Source organism: Gossypium hirsutum, chromosome D05 (assembly GCF_007990345.1).
Source record: "Gossypium hirsutum isolate 1008001.06 chromosome D05, Gossypium_hirsutum_v2.1, whole genome shotgun sequence".
In the NCBI taxonomy this organism is placed as follows: Eukaryota; Viridiplantae; Streptophyta; class Magnoliopsida; order Malvales; family Malvaceae; genus Gossypium; species Gossypium hirsutum.
The window spans coordinates 39289229-39298577 of record NC_053441.1 but is presented as its reverse complement, the minus strand read 5'-3'; positions in this window follow the sequence as shown (position 1 = coordinate 39298577).

The following is a 9349-nucleotide window of genomic DNA, read 5'->3' as shown; positions in this document are numbered from 1 at the left end:
AAATGATCTTCTAAACACACTAAGAAGAAAGTACCAAAACTTGCTATCCGGTGTGATGACTTCGATGACGGCCCGACCCCGCAAAAATTGATGAGTCCAAGCAACCTATAATGGGTGACAAGGAAACACCGGGTGAGTTTATAACTCAGTAAGTCATAAGCAATGCTCTACTATACATCAATAACATTATCACAAGAGGAACAAAATGGAATGAGACAATTTACTCCATTCATACCGAACCATGCCATAGTTCCTCCAACCTATCGATTCAATTTCATATTAATTCATGCATTCACAATTCATATACTCATCAATAGGACATTGAAGCATTTTCATAAATCAATTTATTTTCGTTACAATCAAACAACAAACGGCCTTTCACCCATCCTACGATAAATTTTTATGTACGTGACTTCAAGTATAGTTGTCACATAGGTTCAACTTACCGAGCTCAACACCAAGTATAAGCATAGCACCTATTAGCCACGTACTCAAGACACTTACCCGACCGCTGTCCGCGATCGACTCAATAGTGTCGCACACATGGTGTCCATAATAATTCACGAATGTATATTGAGCCCGCACACTCAGTGCTATATAATCAACTCGCACACTTAGTGCCACGTAATCAAATCACACACTTAGTGCTACATAGTCAAACTCGCACACTTAGTGCCGCATGATCATTTCGCACACTTAGTGCATCATATTCATTTCGCACACTTAGTGCAATATAGTCATATCGCACACTTAGTGCTGTACAGTTTAATCCCGCGCACTTAGCGCCAATCTCATGGTCATAAATGGTCATCCCGCACGTTTAGTGCCGAGATCAACAACTCGGTACATCTTACCTCTTTTCTTTCATTCAACAATTTCATCATCACATACGTACATGCATATATATATGTATATTTATTCATTCCATTCAGCATCAATACATACACATTATGACCATTTGAAATAATACCAACTACATGCTTAGTGACTTACCTCGTGTTGGGTAAGACGGTTCCAACTCGGCTACTCGATAACCTTTTCTTTGCCTTTGCTCGATTCACCTCCTTTAGCTCCTTGAGCTAAATCAATAATTTAACTAGTTTAACCATCTTGCTAACCATTCATACTTCAATTACACATGCATATGTATGTTTGTATATTCGGCAATGACAATGGTAATTTAGCAACCCTTAGTTTAACTCATAATTGTTCATAACACATTTAAAGCATCCACTCCATTCCATCATTTTAAAGCACATACATTACTCAATATTATCCAAATTCACATTCGGCATTTTCACAAACACACATGCCGATTTCATTCACTCATTTCTAATGTTAATTAAGAAATGTCGAATGTCACCAACTAAATGGCATACACACTCACCCACATGTATAAAATCATCCACACCACCTATAGCTCATTCGGCCTTCACCCTTGCTAGTTTTTCCCATTCTTTTGTCGGTTATATATACATAGTCCTAAGGTAGTATCATGAATGGGCTTACATATATTTGTGTATATATATATATGGCCGAATGTGCAAAGCTTAACTCAACATCACCTATGTTCCTAAGTGATGGCCGAATATGTATTTCTATATCTATTCATCAACTATATTATTACCTTTAATTTATCTAGTCACACAATTTCATCTCATGAATACTTGACCCAAGTCTCTCAAAAATGAAACAACATCTAAAATGAACATCCCATTTTACCCCATATGGCCGATTACTACATTAGTTACCAAGCTAACAAATTCAACAATTTCAACCTCATTACAACTTCTACCTATCCAATATAACATGAACACAATCCTCCACCCCTAAATTAGATTCGGCAATCACTTAACCCATTTTAACCTCAACCTTCAAGTTAAAAGCAATTAACCACTCACCATATCCTACATTACTATCCTTTTAATGACATTACACATCTACTAAGAGTTTCAAGCTTCTTGGCCGAACTTCAACCTCAAAATCCTAAGTCCAATCTATAGGATGAGTAGAATTTAAACTAACCATCTCAAACATGCATAGATTTTCAAGAATCCTTCAATACATACCTCATTCTAGTTGCATGCATGGCCAAACCTCTTAGAAACTTTTCCCCTTGGCACCGAATTTCAAGAGCTTCTTAATCAACTTGAAGATGACCAAATGCCTTAGCTTCACTTTCTTTTTTCTTTCCTTCTCAAGTCACGGCAATGGGGGGGGGGAAGAACATGGATGAGACAACTTTGTTCTCATCACCCCTCCCTTTTCATTTCTTTATTACTAACCCTTTATTATATTTTTTTCTCCCATAAACACTAACACAACATGTTTCCAACATGTTTCACCCCATAACATTTTGTCCACTCTCATGCTCATGGCCGGCCACTACTAATTGGGGGGGAAATTGACATGCAAGCCCCCCTTTTTCTTACATGCACTAATAGATCCTTATGCTTTGACCTATCATATTTCAAAATTTTCTCACATAAGTCCTATTTACAAAATTCACCTACAATTAATCAAAATTCAAATATGAAATTTTCACACATGCATATATACATATAATAAGCATCAAATATGACAGCTAATTATTTTTATGACTCGGTTTAGCGGTCCCGAAACCACTTCCCGACTAGGGTAAATTTTGGGTTGTTACAACTCTCCCCCACTTAAGAAATTTTCGTCCCCAAAATCTTACTGGTAAATAGGTTTGGGTATCGTTCTTTCATCGAGCTCTCAGTTTCCCAAGTAGCTTCCTCAATCCCATGTTTGAGCCATAACACCTTCACTAACGGAACCCTTTTGTTTCGCAACTCCTTTACCTCATGAGCTAGGATACGTATCGGTTCTTCTTCATAACTCATATCGGCTTGAATTTCAACCTCTGATGGGCTAATTATATGCGACGGATCAGATCGATAGCGTCGAAGCATCGAAACATGAAAGACATCGTGAATCTTTTCAAGCTCAGGGGGCAAAATCAATCTATACGCAACTGGCCCCACTCGTTCGGAGATTTCGTACGGCCCAATGAATCTCGGGCTCAACTTGCCCTTACGGCCAAACCTAAGTACCTTTTTCCAAGGCGAAACTTTAAGGAACACTTTATCTCCCACCTGATATTCAATGTCCTTCCGTTTCAGATCCGCATACGATTTCTGACGATCAGTGGCTGCCTTCAGACTTTCACGGATTACCTTTACTTCTGTTCGGCATCTCTAATCAAATCAACTCCAAAATTTTACTTTCACCGAGCTCGGTCCAAAACAATGGTGTACGCATTTACGACCGTACAAAGCCTCGTAAGGTGCCATCTTAATACTTGATTGAAAACTATTGTTGTAAGCGAATTCAATCAAGGGTACATACCGTTCCCATGAACTACTGAACTCGAGGATGCAACATCTCAACATATCCTCAAGTATCTGAATTATCCGCTCGGTTTGACCATCGGTTTGGGGGTGAAAAGCGGTGCTAAAATGCAGCTTGGTACCCAAAGCTTCTTGCAATTTCTTCCAAAATCGCGAAGTGAATCTCGGATCTCTATCCGACACGATAGAAATAGGTACTCCATGTAATCTCACAATCTGAGTAACATACAATTCGGCTAGTTTATCCAATGAAAAATCCGTACGTACGGGGATAAAGTGAGCCGACTTAGTCAGCCTATCAACGACAACCCAAATCGCATCCTTCTTACTTGCGGACAATGGCAGTCCGGACACAAAGTCCATTGTGACTCGGTCCCATTTCCACTCGGGTATCATGATCGGCTGAAGTAATCCTGAAGGCACTTGATGTTCCGCTTTCACTTGTTGACATATTAAACATCTCGAAACAAAGTCGGAGATGTCTCGCTTCATACCATGCCACCAAAACCGACGTTTCAAGTCGTTGTACATTTTCGTGCCCCCGGGTGAATTGACATTCGGCTACAATGGGCTTCGTTCAGTATCATCGGAATGAGTTCCGAATTCCTTGGAATGCACAAACGACTTCTAAACCTCAAACAACCATCATCATCAATCTGAAACTCCGATCCCTTGTTCGGAACACACTCAGCTCGCTTTGCACCCAATTCATCATCAACTTTCTGAGCTTCACGAATTTGATGAGTCAATAATGGTTTGGCTTTTAATTCAACTGCTAACACATTGTCAGGTAGAACAGACAAGTGTACATTCTTCGCTCGCAAAGCAAACAGTGATTTCCGGCTTAAGGCGTCCGCAACCACATTAGCCTTTCCCGGGTGGTAATCAATGACAAGCTCGTAATCCTTCAACAACTCAAGTCAACGTCTTTGTCGCAGATTCAAGTCTCGTTGAGTCATCAAATATTTGAGACTTTTGTGATCCGAAAACACATGGCACTTCTCGCCAAACAAATAATGTCGCCATATTTTTAGTGCAAACACAATGGCGGCTAGTTCGAGATCATGGGTCGGATAATTTCTCTCGTGTGGCTTCAATTGTCTTGACGCATAGGCCACAACTCGACCTTCTTGCATCAATACGCAACCCAACCCAAGTAGGGATGCGTCACTATAAACGACAAACTCTTTACCCGATTCGGGTTGCACCAAAATTGGAGCTTCAGTCAGATGAGTTTTCAGTTGATCGAAGCTTTTCTGACATTTCTCCGTCCATTCGAACTTAACATCCTTCTGAAGTAGCTTCGTCATTGGTGTGGCTATCATCGAGAAACCTTTGACAAATCGTCGGTAATAACCGGCGAGCCCTAGAAAGCTCCGGACTTCGGTAACATTTCTCGGAGGCTTCCAGTTAAGTATGGCTGAAATTTTGCTCGGGTCAACTCGAATACCCGATGCGGATACCACATGACCCAAGAAGCTAACCTCTCTTAACCAGAACTCACACTTACTGAACTTAGCATATAACTGCTTATCCCGCAAAATTTGCAACACTTGCCTCAGATGCTCAGCATGTTCGGTCTCATCTCTTGAATAGACCAAGATGTCATCAATAAACACAACTACGAACCGATCCAAATACGGCCTAAAGATCCGATTCATCAAATCCATAAACACCGCAGGGGCATTAGTGAGCCCAAACGGCATCACTAAGAACTCATAGTGACCGTACCTCGTTCTGAAAGCAGTTTTGGGTACGTCCGAATCTCGAATCCGCAACTGATAATAACCCGATCTCAAATCTATCTTTGAAAACACCGATGCCCCTTTAATTGATCGAACAGATCATCAATACGCGGCAACGGATATTTATTCTTTATCGTCACTTTATTCAGTTGACGATAATCAATGCACAACCTCATGGTTCCGTCCTTCTTTTTCACGAACAATACTGGTGCACCCCAAGGTGAGAAACTCGGTCGAGCGAAACCTCTATCCGTCAATTCTTGCAACTGAGCTTTCAACTCTTTCAACTCGGTTAGTGCCATACGATATGGAGCGATTGAAATAGGCGTAGTTCCAGGTACAAGCTCAATACCAAACTCTACCTCCCGAACAGGTGGCAAACCCGGTAACTCTTCAGGAAAAACATCCGGGTATTCACAGACCACCGGCACCGATTCGGGTTTCTTTTCTAACTCCTTGTCATCAAGTACATACGCGAGGTATGCTTCGCACCCTTTCCTTACATATTTCTGGGCCGACATTGCTGATATTACAGCTGGCAACCCCCTTAAGTCCGCAGACTCAACTCGGATTATTTCGTTATTTGCGCACCTCAAGTCGATAGTCTTGCTTTTGCACTTTACAACCGCATCATGCGCGGTTAACCAATCCAAACCAAGAATAACATCAAACTCGTCGAACGGCAAAAGCATCAAATCGGCCGGAAAACAGGATTCTCGGATTATTAGAGGGCATCTCTTACACACTTTATCAACAAGTACGCATTGACCCAAAGGGTTTGATACTCGAATTACGAGCTCAGTAGACTCAACAGGTAGAGTCTTACTGGTTGCTAAGGTTTCGCATACATATTAATGAGTAGAACCAGGGTCAATCAATGCAATCACATTAGTATCAAAGAGAGTGAAGGTACCAGTGATGACGTCGGGGGAGGATGCCTCCTCTCGTGCGCGAATGGCATATGCTCTAGCAGGAGCACGGTTCTCGGCGCGATCGGCCGTATCAGAAGCCCCCCTCTGACTACCACCCCTGCCTCCAAAAATTCTCGGTGGTCTACCTCTAGATGTCACTCCACTAGGTCTTACACCTTGAATCTTATTCTTCTCATCCAGCTCCGTGCAATCTCTAATGAAGTGGTCCTTCGAACCACATCCGTAACAGGCCCTGTTAGTAGACTTGCCCCAACATTCACCTAGGTGTCGTCTTCCACATTGGGGACATTCAGGTTTCTCGTGACGATTATTGCCCACACTAGCTACCGAAGTAGCTCGGGAGCCCATCGATGGTCTTGCCCTGATGGAAATTCCCGCAGTCGCCCTCGACTTATTAATGTCCTCCCTGAACTTCTTTACAACTGAGAACGGAGCTTTACCCGTCGATCTTTTACGATAATCTCTAGCTTCAAATTCAGCCTTCCTCTTCTCCTTTCCAAGTTCCTCCGCCTTGCAGGCTCGTTCGACTAGTGTTACGAATTCCTTTATTTCCAAAATACCCGTTAGTAGCTTTAAATCTTCATTCAATCCTTCCTCGAATCTTTTGCACATAGCAACCTCATCAGCTACACACTCCCGGGCATACCTACTAAGTCTTACGAATTCATGTTCGTATTCAGATACCGTCATATGGCCTTGCTTGAGTTCCAAGAACTCCTTACGCATCTGGTCAATGAACCGTTGGCTAATAAATTTCTTCCGGAATTCCGTTTGAAAGAAGTCCCAAGTTACTCGCTCGTTCGGGACTATGGAAATCAAGGTCCTCCACCAATAGTAGGCTGAGTCTCGCAACAAAGATACAGCACATTTTAGACATTCATCGGGTGTGCATGACAATTCATCGAACACCCGAATGGTGTTATCAAGCCAGAACTCGGCCCTTTCGGCATCATCAGTTACTATGGCCTTGAACTCCTCGGCCCCACGCTTCCTAATCAAGTCTACAGGTGGCTTACTCAGCCTCACAGGATCAGCGACTGATGGCATTACAGGCTCTTGGGGTGGATTATTCAAATTCGGGAATTGTTGGACAGCCGGGTTGGTTCGGGCATATTGCGCGACCCACTCATTCATCATGGTAAAGAAGGCTTGTTTAGCCCCCTCACCTTGATTATTCGCAGATGACTGAGGTTCAACAGGCGGCGTCCCTTGTGCAGGAGCAGCCGCTACGCTCTCAACGTCATCCGCTAAGGTTCTTTCCTCACCGGGATCCATTTACAAAACTTGACAAAAACATTTCAACCGTCAGAAGTCATCACCCTTTTAAACATTAACATTATGGCATGTATAGCTAGACTCATACGTGCTATGGTAGTCCTAGAACCGACTAAACCATAGCTCTGATACCAATAAAATGTAACACCCCGAACCCGAAACCGACACCGGAGTCGAACACGAGGTGTTAACTGGCTTTAACCCCTTACAAAATTTATTTTCCAGACACTGCCCAATCTGTGTACTAGCCGCTTTAAAAATCATATCTTGAGTTTCGTAACTCGAAAATCAGTTTTGTAATTTTTCCCAGAAACTAGACTCATGTTCCCATCTATGTATTTTTTTCTAGAATTTTTGGTTGGGCCAATTAGTACAGTTTATTAGTCAAAGTCCCCCAAGTTGCAGGGGTCGACTACACTGACCTTTGCCCATTACGACTGGGATATCTCCCTGCACGGGGCTTCAATACTGTTGTCGTTTGTTTCTATGAAAACTAGACTCAGAGAGGAATCTGTACATATATGGTACGACCCCTAATTATCTCTGGTTAATTTATAATGAATTTCCAAAGTCGGAGCAGGGAATCCAGAAACCGTTCTGGCCCTGTCCCACTAAAATCTGATTATCTCTTAATATACTGCCCATATGATCTTTTCGTTACTTCCTCATGAAAGCAGACTCATCGAGCTTCGATTACATAATTTATTCATCAATTAATTCCACTCCTACTATTTTTAGTGATTTTTCAATCTCATGACACTGCTGCTGCCAGCATCTGTTACGAAAGTAACTAGGTTCATTTCATGCCTACCCTTGATCCAACTCAATCGAACATTCGTGCCAATTTCGCATGGCTTAAAGTTTACATGCCATAATTCAAACACGACATACTAGCTTATACATGCCAAAATGATCTTCTAAGCACACTAAGAAGAGAATACCAAAACTTGCTATCCGGTGTGATGACTTCAACGACGGCCCGACCCCGCAAAAATAGATGAGTCCAAGCAACCTATAGTGGGTGACAAGGAAACATCGAGTGAGTTTATAACTCAGTAAGTCATAAGCAATGCACTACATCTATCAACAACATTATCACAAGAGGAAACAAAATGGAGCGAGACAATTTACTCCATCCATACCGAACCATACCATAGTTCCTCCAACTTATCAATTCAATTTCATATCAATTCATGCATTCACATTCTATATACTCATCAATAGGACATTGAAGCAATTTCATAAATCGATTTATTTTCGTTACAACCAAACGACTATACGGCCTTTCACCCATCCTACGATAAATTTTATGTACGTGACTTCAAGTATATTTGTCACATAGGTTCGAACTTACCGAGCTCAACACCAAGTATAAGCATAGCACCTATTAGCCACGTACTCGAGACACTTACCCGATCCGCTGTCCGCGATCGACTCAATAATGTCGCACACATAGTGTCCATAATGATTCACGAATATTTATTGAGCCCGTACACTCAGTGCTATATAATCAACTCGCACACTTAGTGCTACGTAATCAAATCGCACACTTAGTGCCACATAGTCCATCTCGCACACTTAGTGCCGCATGGTCAATTCGCACACTTAGTGCATCATATTCATTTCGCACACTTAGTGCAACATAGTCAAATCGCACACTTAGTGCTGTACAATTTAATCCCGCGCACTTAGCGCCAATCTCATGGTCATAAATGGTTATCCCGCACGTTTAGTGCCGAAATCAACAACTCATTACATCTTACCTCTTCTCTTTCATTCAACAATTTCATCATCACATACGTACATGCATATATATATGCATATTTATTCATCCCAATCAGCATCAATACATACACATTATGACCATTTAAAATACTACCCACTACATGCTTAATGACTTACCTCGTGTTGGGTAAGACGGTTCCAACTCGGCTACTCGATAACCTTTTCTTTGCCTTTGCTCGATTCACCTCCTTTAGCTCCTTGAGCTAAATCAATAATTTAACTAGTTTAACCATCTTGCTAA